The sequence below is a fragment of the Musca autumnalis genome, unplaced genomic scaffold (genome assembly GCF_047663935.1).
Source record: "Musca autumnalis isolate F117 unplaced genomic scaffold, ASM4766393v1 scaffold_4, whole genome shotgun sequence".
Taxonomy (NCBI): Eukaryota; Metazoa; Arthropoda; class Insecta; order Diptera; family Muscidae; genus Musca; species Musca autumnalis.
The window spans coordinates 155,495,005-155,516,159 of NW_027411977.1; the positions used below are offsets into that span (position 1 = coordinate 155,495,005).

A 21,155-nucleotide genomic window follows, 5' to 3' on the forward strand; every position below is an offset into this window, starting at 1 on the left:
TTCCCCGAAAATAATGTATTTCTTCAATAGATTACCCCACGTTCTTTCTTGGCAAATTTACTTAATTCTTTTGACATTTATGTATTCATGTAGGACCGTTTGGTAAAGAAATATACAGCCCAATCATGGACATCATCTCGCCGTGAGTTTTCTCACTCTCGCCCCCTCCCTTATTATAAACATCATAAGGGAGAACAAAACTCACGTTCGTGAGAAAAGTAGCTATCATAAATGTCAAAAAAGTGAGAATGTGAGGCAATTTTCTCTCACAGCAGAAATCAAGGTGAGTTGAACAAAAAAATGTAACTATGGACATTTTTTATAGAAAAAATCGACAAGAAGCGTATCTTTTGCAATGATAATCAATTGTATTTATTTGTGTTTTACGTTAAAGGTAACAAATAAAAAACAATTAGAAATTCTTTTGTTCATCCGTGTATCAATGAAGCAAGGAAGACCTCAATCGAGTTTGGCGTAATTTAGAGGTGGAGTTGAAGTTGGCCAAAATTTTTCAGATATGGGAAGCGGTTCAGAATCATATGATGAAAACAGGAATGGAAGAGGATCCAATCAATGGTCTGGTCTGTTCCAGTACTGCAAGAATCTACTAATTTTTACTATTTTTTCCGATAACATAAAGGAAAAAATGTTATCGTAGTAAAAAATAGTAGCTTCTTGCAGGTTCTGGAACAGAGCACAAGAGCAACACCTTTCTACAATTTTTTTTATTTAGGTACTTCCAAACTTTGCGGCCACTCAAGATCATAAGTGACATATGTATCTTAAGTGCCTTTGTATTGTTCTTTATTCGCTAAGGTTCCCAGCAAAATATTCGATGCCAAAGATTCTATTCAAGCATGAGTACAAGTTATACGTCACCTTTTTACCACCTTCGCCCATTCTTTTTACAAGACTGTGACCCCTAAAAGATCCAAATCATTTTGGATGGCATCTTCAATAACCCAGTGGAATGGTATCTTAACCACCACCTTGGCATGGCATATTCCACGAACAAGCCACAATAGGAAGGATTAAATTCATAAAATAAGGCCATGTTTATATTATAGCCTTTTGCAGGGTTAACCTTCTTGAAAATTGAGAAATTGTATTTAAAATCCATGAAATTGGTTCAAATGTTGAATAGGATCCGAATTTCACGAATTGTACTTAGCATTCATATAATTGGTCCTATTGCTGGAGAAAAGATCGGATTTTTCACGTATTGTATTTATTTACAATTCTTGAAATTCCTTCCAAATGCTGAAAATGGGATCTTTCACAACTTCATTTGAACTAATGGGGAGTACACACTAACAGTCAAAACTGACAGTCAACGTACTTTAAGGACAATTTTCCGGCAAACAACAACTTTTATTTAGCTAACAACGTTTGAAATACAATATTTACGGTATTATTTAGAGATTATAAAAGAAGCACTATATATTTGTGGTATTTAAGGATTTTTAAAGCAAAATACCACCAATTTTTGTTGTTTTCTTCTTATAGAGTGCCTTTGCTGTAGAAAAATGTAAAAATAACGATAATTTAATTAAAAATTTTGCATGAATAAAAACTCGGACGGAAATCCGAAATACTTAAGAAAAATGTGGTAGATGCGATTAACTATAGTATTTTATTCTCGAATTTTGGACGAAAACAGCTAATAGCAGTCCTTCTGCAACAATATTTGAGGTCTCCTAGGAAAATAAATGTTGTCAGCGTTCGGAAATGCAACGAAACGTAATCCCGGCTAAGGCAACGTAAAGTCATTTTTGGTTTCTATGTCGTACAAATCGCAAGTTCTGTTTTATATTTGGCATAAAATGTATTAAAGTATAAGAATAGGGCTTCGAAAATCTTGTTATGTCAAGACATATCGGAAATTACGAGAAAAAATAGATAATTAAGGGCGAAAATTTCCCCGAAAATAATGTATTTCTTCAATAGATTACCCCACGTTCTTTCTTGGCAAATTTACTTAATTCTTTTGACATTTATGTATTCATGTAGGACCGTTTGGTAAAGAAATATACAGCCCAATCATGGACATCATCTCGCCGTGAGTTTTCTCACTCTCGCCCCCTCCCTTATTATAAACATCATAAGGGAGAACAAAACTCACGTTCGTGAGAAAAGTAGCTATCATAAATGTCAAAAAAGTGAGAATGTGAGGCAATTTTCTCTCACAGCAGAAATCAAGGTGAGTTGAACAAAAAAATGTAACTATGGACATTTTTTATAGAAAAAATCGACAAGAAGCGTATCTTTTGCAATGATAATCAATTGTATTTATTTGTGTTTTACGTTAAAGGTAACAAATAAAAAACAATTAGAAATTCTTTTGTTCATCCGTGTATCAATGAAGCAAGGAAGACCTCAATCGAGTTTGGCGTAATTTAGAGGTGGAGTTGAAGTTGGCCAAAATTTTTCAGATATGGGAAGCGGTTCAGAATCATATGATGAAAACAGGAATGGAAGAGGATCCAATCAATGGTCTGGTCTGTTCCAGTACTGCAAGAATCTACTAATTTTTACTATTTTTTCCGATAACATAAAGGAAAAAATGTTATCGTAGTAAAAAATAGTAGCTTCTTGCAGGTTCTGGAACAGAGCACAAGAGCAACACCTTTCTACAATTTTTTTTATTTAGGTACTTCCAAACTTTGCGGCCACTCAAGATCATAAGTGACATATGTATCTTAAGTGCCTTTGTATTGTTCTTTATTCGCTAAGGTTCCCAGCAAAATATTCGATGCCAAAGATTCTATTCAAGCATGAGTACAAGTTATACGTCACCTTTTTACCACCTTCGCCCATTCTTTTTACAAGACTGTGACCCCTAAAAGATCCAAATCATTTTGGATGGCATCTTCAATAACCCAGTGGAATGGTATCTTAACCACCACCTTGGCATGGCATATTCCACGAACAAGCCACAATAGGAAGGATTAAATTCATAAAATAAGGCCATGTTTATATTATAGCCTTTTGCAGGGTTAACCTTCTTGAAAATTGAGAAATTGTATTTAAAATCCATGAAATTGGTTCAAATGTTGAATAGGATCCGAATTTCACGAATTGTACTTAGCATTCATATAATTGGTCCTATTGCTGGAGAAAAGATCGGATTTTTCACGTATTGTATTTATTTACAATTCTTGAAATTCCTTCCAAATGCTGAAAATGGGATCTTTCACAACTTCATTTGAACTAATGGGGAGTACACACTAACAGTCAAAACTGACAGTCAACGTACTTTAAGGACAATTTTCCGGCAAACAACAACTTTTATTTAGCTAACAACGTTTGAAATACAATATTTACGGTATTATTTAGAGATTATAAAAGAAATTTTTCAATTAGGCTTTGATATTCACGAAATAGACCTCGATGACTGTCAGTTTTGCTTGTCAATGTGTACTATACTTAATACAAAAGTTCCAGTGAGATATTGGCATCGCATGGAACGACTTCCACAAAATTTGCATGGTTTTCTTTGTATTCCTCAGCGTTTGTGGTTTCGCACAACATTCAAAATGCAATATTAAACATTTTCATTTCTTTTTGGCATTTAATGACATTTAAACGATTTTTGTTCACTTTTTTGCAAATTGCAGAAATAAACAATTTTTGCATATGTATGTATGTATCTGTCAAAACAAAAAAACAGCTGTTACAGATGTTGCCACATATCAAACATTTAATATTTTTTATCAATTACCAAGTATTTTTAAAGTGGATTGTTGATAAAAATTATTTTTCGTTTTAGAAATATTAATTTAATTTAAAATAAAGTAGTGTTTTATAAAAAAATTACGAATTTAGTTATTGCAAAATTATTTGTAAATAAAATAACGATATGGCAATGCAAATTATATTTTCAAGGGTTCACAAAATGCGGCACTATTTTCAATTTTCAAACTTGTGAACCCTTCTTCACTTTTTTCGCTTCTCCCTTGTCATTTGTGATAGGTCGAGACGTGAGAAGTGAGCTGCAACTCACTCGTGAGAAGCTCCCTACGTGAGTATTCATGATCGCTATGATAATTTTCTACAAACAAAAATCATTGTTTTTGCAATTTTATCAATAATAACCCTCGTGATAGTAAGCGTAAATTTTCAGTCGCACGGAGATAGTATAAAGACTTCTACAGTTTAATTGTTCCTCATAATTTCTCACAGTTTTCGATATAAAATGATTTTCGAAACCCTATTCTAAAACTTCAATACATGTTGTGCCAAATATAAGACAGAAATTGCGATTTTTACGACGTAGAAACCAAAACATGTCTTTGCGTTGCCTTAACCCGGATTACGTTTCGTTGCATTTCCGAACGCTGACAACATTTATGTTCATATAAGACCTTGAATATTATTGCAGAAGGACTGCTATTAGATATTTCCGTTCAAAATTCGAGAACAATTTTGCCATACTTAATCGTTTCTATGACATCTTTATTAAGTATTTCGGATGTTCGTCCGAGTTTTTATTCATGCAAAATTTTTAATTAAATTATCGTTATTTTTACATTTTTCTACAGCAAAGGCACTCTATAAGAAGAAAACAACAAATACCACAAATATATAGTGCTTCTAGGTGTACGAATACGAACTTTGCCACCCACACTGGCGCCATCTATACGTAAATGATGGAATAAATTAAAAATTTGTTTTTGTTATTTTTAAATCTTTCTTCGTTATAGTAATCCCCATCAATTGTATCATATCTATACTTATAAAAGAGTTGAGTAATGATGACTCACTGACTGACTGACTGATTCATAATCAACGCCCAGGCTAAACGGCTGGAGCTAGAATCTTGAAATTTTGGGTGAGGGTCACTCTTGGTCCGAAGGTGTCAGATAAGGCTGGGTTTTTGGAAATTCGACCTAGAAGGGTACGAAAAGTACTAAAAGGTACTAAATATGGTACCATTTGTATATGGCGAACCGGTAGAGCTGGAACTCTGAAATTTGGAATGAGGGTCACTGCTGGAGAGTTAGAAAGATGTACCAAAGGGTTTTTGGAAATTCGACATATAAGTGTACGAAAAGTACTAAAAGTTACGAAATTTGGTACCAATTGCATATTTTGAACGGATACAGCTAGAGTCTTGAAATTTGGCATGGAAATCGAAGTTGGGAAGTGGTGCTGATATAAGGAAATGGTTTTGGAAATTCGTATATATGTGTACGAAAAGTACTAAATAGTACTAAATTTAGTACAATTTGGATTTGGATTAACGGATATAGGTGGAAACCTGAAATGTGGAATTAATATTACTGTTGAAGTGTAGAATTCAGATATGAGTATGTTTTGGAAATTCGTACTTATGTGTACGAAAAGTACTAAATGGTACTAAATTTGGTACAATTTGGATTTGGGTGAACGAATCGAGCTAGAATCCTCAAATTTGGAGTTAAGATAAATTTGGAGTGCAGAATGGAAGTAGTTTTGAAAATTCGTACTTATGGATACGAATAGTACTAAATGGTACTAAATTTGGTACAACTTGGATATGGTGAACGGATAGAGCTGGAATCCTGTAATTTAGAATTAAGGTGATTATTGGAGTGTGGAATGGAAGTAATTTAGAAAATGCGTTTTTATGGGTACGAAATGTGCTAAATGGTACTAAATTTGGAACAAATTGGATTTGTGTAAACAGATAGACCTAGAATCCTGGAACTTGGAATTTAGATTGCTGTTCGAGTGTAGGACTGAGGTAGTTTTGCAAATTCGTATTTATGTGTACGAAAAGTACTAAATGGTACTAAATATGGTACAATTTGGATTTAGCTGAACGGTTAGAGATGGAATCCTAAAATTTGGAACTAAGTTTAGTGTTGGAGTGCAGGATTGAGATAGTTTTTGAAATTCGTACTTATGTGTACGAAAAGTATTAAATGGTACAAAATTTCGTACAATTTGTATTTGGGTGAACCTATAAAACTGGAGACCTGAAATTTGGAATTAAGATTATTGTTGGAGTGAAGAATTGAGATAGTTTTGGAAATTCGTACTTATGTGTACGAAAAATACTAAATGGTATTAAATTTGGTACAGTAGGGATTTGGGTGAACGGATAGAGCTGGAATCCTGCAATTCGAAATTGAGATTACTGTTGGAGTGTAAAATTGATGTAGTTTTGGAAATTCGTACTCATGTGTACGAAAAGTACTAAATGGTACAAAATTTGGTACGATAGGGATTTGCGTGAACTGATAGAGCCGGGATACTGAATTCGTAACTGAGATTAATGTTGAAGTGTATGATTGACTTAGTTTTGGAAATTCGTACTTATGTGTACGAACAGTACTAAATGGTACAAAATTTAGTACTATTTTGATTTGGGTGAAAGGATAGAGCTTGATTCCCCAAAATTTGACTTAGGGTCACTGATGAAATTTGCTGTTGAAGTGTATGACTGAAGAAGTTGTGGAAATTCATACTTATGGTTACGGAAAGTAAAAAATTTGGTACAATGTGGATTTTAGTAAACGGATAGAGTTGAAATTTGGAATTAAGATTGCTGTTGGAGTGTAGGATTGAGGAAGTTTTAAAAGTTCGTACTTATGAGTAACAGAAGACTAAATGGTACTAAATATTGTACAATATGGATTTGGATGAACGAACAAAGCCGGAATCCTGATATTTGGAATTAATATTACTGTAGAAATATAGGATTCACGAAGTTTTGGAAAGTCGTACTTATGGGTACGAAAAGTACTAAATGGTACTAAATTTGGTACAACTTGCATTTGGGTGTATTAACCCAGATATGCCCAACGTCCTATATATAGGACACACAAAATTCTTGCTAATTTGATATGTTATGTTTATCAAATTACCGTTTATTTTGGTGATATACTCAGTACACATCTGTAGCTCTTGGGATATTATGTGATTCCGTTATTTTGAGCTAGTATTTTTGAGTTTTGAGGTCAAGTTCATCGAAGTTTCCAACTATCGCTTAGTTTTTACAATGATTTGCGTTATGACCGATTAATTATTGGATAGTTTTATAACGAAAACATACACGTAGTAGACTCCGAAAAAACGTTAACTAGATGCCGAAAAGGTGTCTTTGGACTATATGTCAAATGTTTTGTGTCCCATAACTCCCAGTTATATGATAAAACCCTGTGTCCAAAAGTGGCCTCAAAAACCACTTTTTTCAAAAAATTTTCAAAAAACATATAAACATACTGTTATTATTTCACATTCTAAAATTATATAAAAATACTTTTAAAATGACCACGATCAAGCAATGGGCATATCTGGGTTAATAGAGCTAGAATCCTGAAATTTGGAATAACAGTTGAAAATTAGGATTAAGGTAGTTTTGAAAAAATCGTACTTTTGGGTACGAAAAGTACTACGTGGTACTAAATTTGGTAAAATTTGGATTTAGGTGAACGGATAGCGGTGGAATCCTGCAATTTGTAATTATGATTATTGTAGGCCTGTTAGATTGAGGAAGGAAAATTCGTACTTATGGGTACGAAAGTTCTAAATTGTTCTAAATTTGGTACAATTTGGATTTGGGCTAACGGATAGAGCTGGTATGGTACTAAGTTTGGTACAATTTGGAATTGGACGAACGGATACGGCTGGAATCTTGAGATTTGGAATTTCGATTACTGTTATTATTTTGCATTAATTTCAGTGTAGGGTTGAGATATGTCGTCGAAATACGTACCATAAGTATACGAAAAGTGCCTAATGGCACTCAATTAGTTGTTGAGTGTAGGGATAGTGCTGGAATTTGTGTTTTTTTGATTTAGGGTGAGTATTGGGGTGCAACTTTGGCCTTACTGGTAATGTGTAATGGTGAGATAAGGGTGATTTTTTTGAAAATCGAACTAAAGGGTACACATAGTACTTAAATAAAAAAAATATTGATTAAAATTAGTACCCAGCAAAATGTTCGATGCCAAAGATGACATTCAATCATGGGTGCAAGTGATCTAGCATGTCATCTTTTTTTTTTTTTTTTTTTTTTTATTACTTAAGTCTATAGATACAAAATCCTTACAGACTAGACTACTAACTAATTATATACAAAAACTGAATTAATTTCAACCGTTGATGTAGAAACTATGTGTTAAGGTATATGATTAATTTTCTTTTTAATGACTCACGATTTTCAGACAGATCTATAAGATTATATAATTTGTTAAATTCAAGAAGGAGACGGCGGAGTGGATCGTTATTTGCATAATCGGATGTAAAATAATTAATATGAAGAAGTGAGTAATTACGTGTGGGTCTAATCTATGCTCATATGAGGGTAAAGTTTGTGAATTCCAACCACGACCTCTCAGGCAAAACAAAAGAAACCGCTTTTGGACAGATTCAATGATCTTAGCATGAATAGGATATGCAGGGTTCCAAATAATAGATCCATACTCCAGATTGGAGCGAACAAAGGATATATACAATTGCTTTGTGACTAAGGGATCTAAGAATTCCTTACTCCAACGCTTAACAAATCCCAGGTTTTTATATGCTTTAGATGTGATCAAAGAGATGTGATCCTTGAAGTTCAACCTGTGGTCTAAAAGAATACCAAGGTCCTGAATGGAATCTATTTGTTCAACTTTAGAAAAATTCAAAAAATAGTTACTTTGTATCTTTCTAAGACGGAAAAATGACATATGTTTGCATTTTAAGGTGTTCAGTTCCAGTAAATTAATGTCACACCAGTTATAAAAATTGTCTAAATCAGATTGAAGTACTAACTGGCCTAATTCATGATTAAAAGAGTGGAAAATTTTAACGTCATCCGCGTACATTAACACTTTACAGTTTCTCACTACATTTGGCAAGTCATTGATAAACAATGTAAATAAGACTGGGCCAAGGTGGCTGCCTTGGGGAACTCCAGATTTCACATAAATTTTGTTAGAAATGGCACTACCCAATTTCACAGCTTGAATTCTGTTTGATAAGTATGATCCTATCCAATTTAACGACGATGTGGAGAAGCCCATAAGATATAGCTTCAACAATAGTAGTTTATGATTCACCTTATCGAACGCTTTACTAAAATCAGTGTAAATACAGTCCGTCTGAAACCGATTTCTGAATCCATCATTTACAATCGTTGTTAATTCTAAAAGATTTGTGATAGTGGATCTATTTTTCCGGAAGCCATGTTGGAAATTGGATAAAATCGATGAAACTCGAAATGATAAAACGTCGGTTATCATTTTTTCAAATAGTTTTGGAATTGCATTTAACTTAGCTATTCCTCTGTAATTGGATGCATCCGTTCTACTCCCCGACTTAAATAACGGAATAATGAAAGACTGCTTCCAAATTGAAGGAAAGTAACCAGTATTTATAGATTTATTGAACATGATAGAAAGAGGCAGAGCAAGATTTTCTGCACAATTTTTTAAAATACATGAAGGTATTCCGTCAGGGCCAGGAGTAGTAGAGTATTTTAAGTTTTTTAAATTACTTAAAACTGCAGACACGTCAACTGTTGGTAATTGTATAGGGGGATATTCAGGAATACAGTAGGGATAATGAAAGGAGTCAACGTGTGACTTATCACTATATGTCGTTTGGAAGAAAGATGCAAATATATTAGACATTCCTTCATCATCAGTTGCAACCATTGATTTGAATTTAAGTGTTTTGGGGATAACGTTAGAACGACGCTTACTATTTATAAATCCATAAAAGGATTTAGGATTGTGTATTAAATCGTTTTTTATTTTTGTTATATATTTTCCATAGAGTTGTTTGTTTAGTAAAGTATATTTCGATCTCATAACCGAATAATTAGTGAAATCGATAGGATTGCCAGTTTTTTTAAACATTTTGTATAGTTTATTTTTCTTATTTTTTACTTTCGATAATGTAGGAGAGTTCCATGGTGGGCCAGATTAGCATCTTCATCGATGAATTTTATATGAGCGTGGACCCCAAAAGATGACGTTCTTTTCTGGATCCTAAGCATGTCATTTTAACCAATGCGTTGACATGTCATTTCCACCAATGCTTTGGCATGTCATTTCCACCAATGATTTGACATGTCATTTTCACCAATGCTTTGACACGTCATTTTCCCCATGCTTTGACATGTCATTTTAACCAATGCTTTGGCATGTCATTTTCACCAACCCCTTGGCATGAAATTTTCATGTATTGTTTGGAAAATGGAAATGCTCTATTGAAATATGGTTTTCATGAAAAACAAAACTCTTTATTAATTAAAACGAATTCATGAAATAACTACAATTAATTTATCAGTTTAGCTTTTCAAAAGTTTACATCCAAAATTGCAATGTAATCACCACCGCTGCAACGCAAAAGATTACTTCCTCCGTCCTCCGCAACTGATATTCTTTCATCTTACAAAAGGTTTTTTCAATTATCTTCCCACCACCAGTTCAGATTTCGACATGGACTCCAAATGCACTCCTTTAAGTATTTTTATTTCGTAAATTACTTTTATTTTATAATTTTGTTATTTTATAACAACATTTTGGTAATTTATACTCTTTTGTTTAGTGACGGAAATATGTAGAGATCTACAACCCGGCTTGCTTTAGGGATCTCTAAGAACAAAATGTAACGAACGGGGAGGAGAGACTTTTTATGGAAAATACCATTTATGCTTAATTAATTTATTTTTAATTGTTTCTTTCCAAAAGTAGTTTCTTCTTTATTTTCAGATTCTTGTTCCTTTTCGTTTCGGACTTTTTTTTTTCAAATTCCAAGAAGCAAGATTTGATTGATTTCATTCTATGTCAGATTTAGAACATACAAGGGAACTTTTAAAATAGCAATGTGTGCAGTCCGATTCTATTTTTAGCTCGATGGTTGGGACTTCATATAATACCAATTGTTTAGAAGTTTTAGTTGGTTGATATGCAGGAAATGTAAGACAACATCACGACGACAGTTCTAACAACTTTGGTCTGTTCCAGAAACTGCAAGAATCTACTTATTTTTACTACGATAACAATTTTTCCTTTATGTTATCGGAAAAAATAGTAAAAATTAGTAGATTTTTGCAGTACTGGAACATACCAAAATGAAAATAAACAGGTGTGTAAATAAAAACACAAACATCATCTCTATTGGATCGATGGAATGGGTACAAATGCTGATGAAAAGATCGGATCTTTCACGACTTCCTTTGCATTGGTTCAAATCCTAATGAAAAGATCGGATCTTCCACGACTTCCTTTGAACCAATGCAAAAGATGACATGAAATCACGTCATCGCAAAGAACCCCTTCCGTCAAATTTTGTTGGGGTATCTAAAATCGTACATGTTTGTTACAAAAATTACACTTCATACAATATTACGAAAAAATGCAACCCTACAAAATGGTGATGCATGCATCAAAAGTCGCAGCGTGTGTACAAGGCCATTTTTGCAGCGCACACATACAGACATACGACGGCAGCGTCTCTAACAAAATTGTAACGGCTGAAAACACAGACACTAGAAAAATCTAGACATGTCGGAACCCACCAAGCATTTTTTATCGCCCATTACCCGAAGCAGTCACTCCCAGGCGATAGAAATACACATCCGCGATCTCGCATTCTAATTGAAGTAGGCACACTGTTCGGGAAGAAATGAACCACGTCCACGACACTACTTGTGAATGTCGCTTTCGAGACTTCCTAGAAGTACTTTTAGTGATAAAATTGGTTGTGAAGAAAAAAAAAAAACATTTTTTCTCGTTTTTCATTTTATCTGTTGTTATTCTTTTAATTTTTATTTTTTACTATTCTAATTAATGTTCCAAATTACATACGTTTTTAAAGAACTATCCTTAGATGAAATTGCCATCTTCATTAATTTTTGTACTTTTAAAAATGTTATGTTGCCTGGCCTGGGAATCAAACCCATGACCTTAAGAATGCAAAGCAAACATGCTTACCACTGCACCACCGTACCTTATAAACACCAGATAGACTAAAGTCTTATATTAGTTTAAGGTTGTACACGCCTCAAATGAACGTAAACAATCGAAGTGTCTGCATTGACCAGAGAAAGTGTCTGCCCATGCGATAGTCGTAAGTAGTAGCATTGTTAGTGTAAAAGAGCAATAATAGAATTTCGATCTCCTTTTCTGACACTAGGTAGTTATTCAAGAAGTTCAAAAAGGGATAGCAATGCAATTGTTATTGTAAAATGATAAAGGATCGCTATTTTCTAGAATAGAAGTTCAGAATGCGATTACTTCTGATAGAGGAAGTGACTCACTCACTCCCAATTGCTGGCTGGGAACAAGCGAATATTGTAAAATTACTTGCACAGCAGCAAGAGCAAATAGCAAAGCAGGAACAATTTGCGCAACAACAGGAATTACTAAATAAACTCACACAAATCATCGCTGGACAACAAGGTGCAAACGCAGTTTCATCATCAGTTCCAGGTGGAGAGTCATCAGTGACAAAAGCCCACCTCATGGAATCTTTAGCTAATTCCATGACGGATTTTCACTATGAGCCTGACAGTGGTTTATTATTTGAATCGTGGTACAATCGTTTCAAACACATTTTCGAAAGGGAAGCAAGTGCACTGGGCGATGCAGACAAAGTAGGACTTTTGTGGAGAAAAATGTCCAATCACATTCATGAACGATTCAAGAATTTCGTGTTACCAAAACAACCTCAAGAACTTTCATTGGCAGATACAATCAAGCATCTTACAAGACTATTTGGCAGAACAGAAACACAAGTAAGTCTACGATACAAGTGTCTCCAAATCACAAAGATGGAAAATGAAGATTTTAAAGAATACGCTAGTCGTGTCAATCTTCAGTGTGAACTTTTTAAACTGGATGACTTAACTACAGACCAGTTCAAGTGTTTAATTTTCATACTTGGTCTTATACCCCGGTTACACTATTGAAGGTTAACCCACTGGCTTTAATAGATCCAGTGGGTTAATCTTTGCTGGTTACACTTAGCTTTTCGAGGATATAAACTGTCAGCTGATGTTTGTTTACGTATACATACAAAATAACTAATAAAGTCGTGTGTTACACTTTTACAATTTCTCGTATGAGATATCGTCCCCTCTTTGCTCATATTGGTATATTTTACACACAGGGATACATTTTTGTATCATGGTATCAATCGTACTTTTTGTTAAAAAAGTGTCTAATAAAAAAAATAATTTTGTGATTTCCAAATAACTTTAGATTTATTAACTCCATAAAATCTCATGCGACCAATCGTAAACGTGTAAAACACGACAAACTCTGTTGCAAAAACAGTTGCAACCTTTGGTACTTTTTGAGTAGAGTTGGATTTTTTTGCACAAATACCGAATACAACACTGTATTTTGGGTGGATTTGTGCCGGATTTAAAATAAACCCAGCCATGAGAGGATTTAATTTTTGTATGGCAAATCTGGTCAGATTTGAGCAGATTAAGCAAATAAATCCTCATGAAGTGGGTTAACCCGGCAAAAAGCTGTAGTGTAACCGTGCTATTAAATCATCACAAGACAGTGACATCAGAATCCGTTTATTAATTTTATTATTATTGGTAAGCCTCAACAAAAACAAAAGATACCAAAAACAGCATATTGGTATTGTGGAGATATGCATTATGCAAAACATTGTCCCTACTCCAAGCACAAGTGTACCAAGTGTCAACAGATTGGTCACAAAGATGGTTTTTGCAACAGCATGCACAGGCAGAGCAAACCAAATCACAACAACAACAAAACCAATCATGACCAAAATTCTAAGAAGAACAGTGCGACTCATCAGAATTTCAACAAGAATACATCAAAATTTAATACAAAAACTATATTGTCAACAAAGCAAGTACACTTCAAGGAATTAAGAAAATATGTCACAGTGAGTATTAATTCAAAGCAAGTGAAACTACAGTTGGACACGGCATCAGACATTACCATAATTTCTAAATCAACGTGGAAAAGAATCGGAAAGCCGGATGCATTTGAAACCACAGACACCGCCGAAGATGCAGGTGGCAATAAACTCGCATTTTTTGCAAAACTTTTTCCAATAGAAGTTAGTGTTGGGCAATCTCGTTCATTGAGCGGATCGATCTTTTTCATTCCGTTCACCAAAGTGATCCGGTTCGTTTAGTTCGTTCGTTGGCTCTTTTTCGTTCTACAATACATTTGACTGTGTTATTTTCTTTTGAAGTCGTTCGTTCTCTGCTGCATATGACTCCGTCGTTCTTTTCACCAAATCGTTCGTTTGAAAATGTTCGTTCACGAATGACACATTGTGTGCTAATGGGGGTGGTTTTGTTTCTGAACGTAGTGGTGGTGGGTGGTTTTGATATGAAAGAACCAGATGAACGAATGATGCAATAGAAAGATATGACCGAGATGTGCTGTATGTGCTGCTTGCCTAACGCAGCGTTTGTTTAGAGTTTGACTGCAAAACCAATGCATTTGTTTTTTTTTTTTTGCTTGCTTGTGTGTATGCAAAGCTAATGGTGGTGGTTTTGTTTTGACAGCAATAACTCGTCCATCGGGGATCTAAATGAACGATATAAAAGAATGAGCTGGATACGGATCCGTTCGTTCTTTTCACGGAATCGTTCCTTTGAACCGGTTCGTTCATGAACGACACAACTCTAATAGAAGTGTCAGTTGCAGGAAAATCAAAAATTGTGGATTGTTACATTTCAAATTTGGAATCATTAAATGTCCTAGGCATAGATTGGATTGAGAAATTTAATCTATGGGATATTCCAATAGCGAAATGGTGTCATCAGATCAATCAAGTTCACAGGAACTAAGTCATTGAACAATGTTTATATTATAACTTAATCTGGCAACTACTTATAATTACATTATCATATTCTATCCTTTTTCATTGTCATCATGTAATTATGCTTTACGCTATCATTCGTAGTAACCTGTCATTGAATTTTGTAAAATATCATCCCTTCTTATTCTGATCGTCATGAAATAAAGACTGAATTTAAATGGTAATAAGCGTGCACAGTCTTTTCATTTCATTGATCAATATACAATAATTTGGCGACGAAGAAAATTAAATTAAATTCAAGGAAATCAAAAGCATTTAAATAATCGACGACTCAATCGCAATAAACAATTAATTAATTTTATCGAGTTACTCAACATAACCTCATCGACATGGATGCTGAACAATTTAAGTCTTTCATGGAGTTGCAACAACAGATTCTTGACAGAGTTTCAAGTAGTGCTGCATCAGGAAATTCTTCAAATCAAGTGACCAGTATAGCCACTAATATCGCCTTAGTGCCAAACTTCGAGACATTGGACACGACAAAGGAGTCTTTTCGTAATTATAAACAGCGGTTCGAGAACTACACTAAAATGAAAAATGTTCACAGCAATAAGGAATATTGTGCTAAATTATTGCTTAATTCCATAGGACCCAAAAGTTTCAACGCCATAATGGCTTTGGCGGCACCCAAACAACCCAGCGAGATGCAGTATGACGACTTGATGAAACTTCTTGAAGCACACTTGTCTCCTAAACAAAATGTCCTGGTAGTGCAACATCAATTTTTAAGTAAGTATCAAGCAGAGGAGCAGTCAATTGCGGAATACGTTGCTGCATTACGGACGGACATTGCCGACTGCGAATTCGTATGCTCATGCCAAAAGTCTATTGCCGACATATTTCTACGTGCACAATTTATACGTGGGATTAAAAATAGCGGTATTCGAGAGCAACTTCTTCAAAACCAAGACAAATTACCAGATTTTAACAGCATCGTAGCAAAAGCTATCGCGTTGGAAGCAGCGCAACACAACTCCAAAGAGCTGTCTCAACACAAAAATTTACAATCAACTTCGATCGAATTCAACAAGGTGACATACAGGAACAAGGCAAAACATCGAAAATCAAATAAACCCTTCAAAAAGCCTGAAATTGATTTTAAAGAATTGGGGTTAGATGGCCTGTGCTTGAGATGTGGGAAAAACAATCATTACGCTAGAGATTGCAAATGCAACAAATATAACCTCAAATGCACTGAATGTAAAAAAACCGGTCACGTTGTTAATGTATGTGTGAAAGCGAGAATGAGAAGAGAAAGATCAACACAAAACACAACAAATCAAATAATCGAATACGGTGTTTTGAATATAGTGGAAATAAAACACAATAATTCCAAAAATACTGATCGATTCTACGCCACAGTTGGTATTCAAGGTAAACCTGTTATGTTTGAAATCGATACAGGCTCAGGATTCACATTTTTGCCCGGAAACCAGTTTAAAGAACTTAACCTCAAAGTTCCACTTTTACCAACAGATGTTGCATTCAAGTCGTACACGCAAGACATGTTTAAACCTGATGGTAAAATTGTGGTTAGTGGTACTTATGAGGGAAAGTGCATTTTGGATGAAATTTTCATTGTTCCAGAAACCTATACTCCTATTTTAGGCCGTGATTGGATTCGGAAATTAAATATCAATGTCATCAATCAAATCAATTGTACTAATAAAATATCCAATCTTAGTGAGAAACCTACTGACGTCGAATCAATAATCAAGAAATATAGTGATATTTTTCAACCAAGAATTGGATGCCTGAAACAATACAGAGTTTCCCTTGTATTACGTAGTGATGCAAAACCAGTTTTCAACAGGGAACGTGAATTGCCATATGCTCTCATCGAGAAGGTGAATCAAGAATTGGATCAGTTGGAATCGGCAGGTATTATTTCGAAAACTGAAAGCAGTGATTGGGGTTCGCCTTTAGTAATAATTCCTAAGGCCGATGGAGGATTAAGATTGTGTGTTGATTACAAAGTTAATGAGCGTCTATTTGAGGCACACAGTCCTATACCGAGAGTCGAAGACATTTTCAACACCTTACGAGATTCAAGATTCTTCTGTAGGCTTGACTTATTTAAGGCATACTTGCATATACCAGTGGATGACGTTTCCAGCCAAATACAAACAATGTCAACTCACAGGGGAACATATAAGGTCAACAGACTATCATTTGGTATTAAGACTGCACCATCGGAGTTCAACCGAATCATGCACCAAATTCTAATGGATGTACCAAAATCGGAGGCGTATTTCGACGACATAATTGTTCACGGAGCGACAAAGGAAGAATGCAGAGATAACTTGTGTAAGTGTTTACAAAAACTTATGGATTATGACCTTCATTTAAATAAATCAAAATGCACATTTTTTGAAGAAGAGATCGAGTTCCTTGGTCATAAAATAAGGCACAATCAAATTTTAAAATCTGAAAAGAAAATTGTAGCAATCCAGAAACTGCCGACACCTAAATCAATCGATGAAGTACGTAGATTCCTTGGTATGGTAACATACTACTCACGTTTTATTCCAAATTGTTCCACACTTACTGCACCATTACGTAGTCTCACTAAAAAGAATTCAAAATTTATATGGTCTGCACAGTGTAATAAAGCTTTTAAAGACATTAAAGATGAGATATCGAGCGAACGTGTATTATTAGTACCATACAACCCATTGTTTTAGCATGCGATGCCAGCCCAGTGGGGGTAGCAGGTGTTCTCTCCCATATTATCAATGGTGAAGAGCGTCCAATCAGTTTTGCATCGAGATCGTTAACAGATGCTGAAAAAATTATTCACAAATAGACCGAGAGGCGCTTGCTATAGTATTTTCTGTAGATCATTTTTATCAATATTTATTCGGCAGATTCTTCAAATTGGTCACCGACAACAAACCTTTAATCTGGATCTTTCATCAAAAAGCAAAAATTCCTCAAATGACATATGCACGTCTTCAGCGGTACGCCGCATTTCTTTCGGGTTTTAATTATGAAGTTATCCATAGGAAAGGTGCCGATTACGTCAATGTGGATTGTTTGTCACGAGCACCACTTGGTACGGATTCTTCAATACGAACATATTCGTCTATAGATCAAGAAGTTAATCAAATCTACGAATCAACGATTCAACAAATTTCTACATTGGAATTAAATTTCAAAACCTTACAAAAAGCAACAATGGATGATAAAGAATTGTCTAATATAATCAATAACCTTCGAAATAATCGAGTGGAAAACACAATGTTTACTATTAATAATAATATAGTGTTCCGAGGCCACATAAAACACATGTTGGAGTAACTAAAATGAAACAATTAGCTCGCAGGTACGTTTACTGGAAATCAATTGATGAAGATATCGAGAACTTGGTTCGTGAATGCATATCCTGTGCAAAAGTAAAATTCAACCCTCCCAAGTCACCATTACACACGTGGGATGAGCCGGAACATAATTGGCAGAGGATACACATCGACTACGCGGGTGTCTTTCAGGGATACTATTATCTGGTAGTAATGGATGCAAAGTCAAAGTGGGCCGAACAAACATTGCGATAGAGATACTCCTCGATCTTTTCGCCCGTCATGGTAATCCAGATGTCATTGTATCCGACAACGCTTCTATATTTACTAGTCAAGAATTTCAATCATTTTGCAGAAAATCCGGAATATTTCAAAAGTTCATAGCTCCCGGACATCCTTCGACAAATGGTTTAGCCGAGCGAAACGTGCAAACACTTAAACAGCGTTTAAAAGCCATGGAAGATGATCCCCGTCCAATACGCGACAAGGTAAGAGAAATCTTATTCCGTTATCGTGCAACACCACTAAAGAATAACAAAACACCTTCTGAGTTATATCTGAATAGACAGATTCGCATACAGTTAGATGCTCTAAAACCTATTTTATTTGAAGCGAATGCTCCAGAAGTGAATTGTCGGTCTAGACAATTAAGCGTGGGGGATAGAGTGATGACTCGCTACTATTCAAATAGCAAAAGCTACTGGAAACTTGGAACGATAGTTGAGAAATATGGTCATCTTCACTACTTAGTCAGAATGGACAACGGAATTCAAATTAAACGGCACATAGACCAGCTGAAATTAACACAACAATATCAAAGACAAAAACTGCAGATACAACTGAATCTGGGGAAACATCGTCGTCAAGCCAACCACATCAGCCGAACCTTCAAGATTTAATCGAACTTCCTATCAACACCTGTCAACACCTGCTAGGAATCATCCAACAGTTCGTCGTAGAAATCAACGTCCACAAACTCCAAATCCAGAACCACGCAGATCTGCAAGGCAACGAAAAGGACCAACTTATTTAAGTGATTATGTATCTTAAATCTTTGAAATTAAGCCAGGGAGAACTATTATAACTTAATCTGGCAACTACTTATAATTACATTATCATATTCTATCCTTTTTCATTGTCATCATGTAATTATGTTTTACGCTATCATTCGTAGTAACCTGTCATTGAATTTTGTAAAATATCATCCCTTCTTATTCTGATCGTCATGAAATAAAGACTGAATTTAAATGGTAATAAGCGTGCACAATCTTTTCATTTCATTGATCAATATACAATAGTTTATCAAGTACTCAATGCTCACTTTCATCCCAGCCCAAATAAGCAAGTCAAAAAAGCATTAAAAAAAAGAGAAGAGGAAGGAGCGACCGCAAAAGCATCTTCAAGAAGAAAAACTCACAACGTATTCAACGTTCATAAAAATCTATGTTCATCAGTCATGGACAGAAATCAGAAAAAGAAAAGTCAGGATAATTCCAAACACGGAAGTCGCATCAAGGTACATGCAGATCAACTTCAAACAAAAATAGGCGATACTTCTGCTTCATCAACCAAATTATCACCTTTGGACATATTACTTCGAGAATTCAACATTAAATTGCCGTATACAGATTCTACAGCATATCAACCAGAATCATCCACAGAAGACAACCAGTTGAAGTAATATCCAGAACCCGGTTCAAACTTAAAAGGGGAGATATTAGGGTAACCCTAGTACTACCACATAAAATGCAACAATCTGGCAGCATCATAGCAGTGTTGCATGCATCAGTAGTTTTAAGTTATTATCTCTCTCTACTCATTGTCAGTACACAGTCAGTTAGTTACTTTGCAACCACCAATTAATAGACATCTCATCTGTACATATTTCGTCATATTTCATTGTTCTTCATAATTAATACTTTATTTCAACTCATAAAACAACTTAAAGTTTTATTCAATAAATGAATTGATTGTTATTTTTAAACATCGTCTTTCATTCAATCGACCACCTCCGTAAGAACATAACAGTTAGATATAAGCATGGCCCTATGGGCTAGGTTACTGTTCAAATAAATTAAAAAATTAAAAATTAAATTATAAAATAAAATGATTTTGGAAAATTTTTGCGGTAATTTATGAGAAGAATTTTTTTAATGGAATGTCACTACATACCAGAGTAGTTTTCGCTCAACTACACTAGGGAAGGTGCAGCCGTATAAACTCCTATTAGGCAAGGATCGAAGGCATTGTGCAAAACATCTGTCCTGCATGCGACAGGCCCCCCCAATAGACCCAAACCCAGATTAATTTTAACAGCATCCGGATGCAGTTCAATCGGAGTCGTGATAAAAGCACTCCATTTCCTTACATTTTAACAGCATTTGGATGCGATCCAACGACTGACATCCATTTCGCACATTTAAATTGCATCCGGATGCAGTTCAAGGGAGTCGTGAAAGAGGCACTCCCTTCGATACATTTTACAAGCAGTTGCTTAGTGATCCCTACAAACAAGCAAGCCAATTTGTAGATACCTACAAACAACTACAGAATATTCCCAAAGAGCGCATCAATTTCTAAAATTTTTATATAAAATAAAAAATACAACCAAAAGTTGGGAACATTTTACGGTAACCCACGAGAAGAAAATTTCCTAATGAAGTGCTGTTGGAGTACTTGTCGAAATCTCAAATGGTTATGGGAAGACAATATAAGAACCCCTTTAGCAGATAAAGCAAAAACATTTCAGTTTGGATTAAATTTAGAGATGAAGAAATTTCATAATTTGTGTTAGGGCCATTATTTAATGCGTTCTTTTACTATCTGATGGATTTCAAAACGCAAAATAAACCAATTTGGAGGCATTAAAAATATAATTTTTACATTGAAAGTTAATTTTGAGCTGCTCGTGTTTGAAATTCAATCATCACTTTTAACTTTAAGTTAACCGGAACGCTATAAATCTGTTCGGTAAATCCAAACTATAACAAAAGAAGACTTATAATAATGGGGGTTAATGTAATAAAGTTTGTAAAATTTTTGTTTTACACA

The 21,155-nt window shown here is 34.8% G+C and overlaps 1 protein-coding gene across 1 annotated transcript in view; it reads right to left on the bottom strand.

The window, feature by feature from the left end:
• The window catches only part of LOC141402457 (uncharacterized), a 130,714-nt gene that overhangs the window by 107,005 nt on the left and 2,554 nt on the right, over positions 1-21,155 (bottom strand). The gene's annotated exons all lie outside the window — the stretch shown is intronic.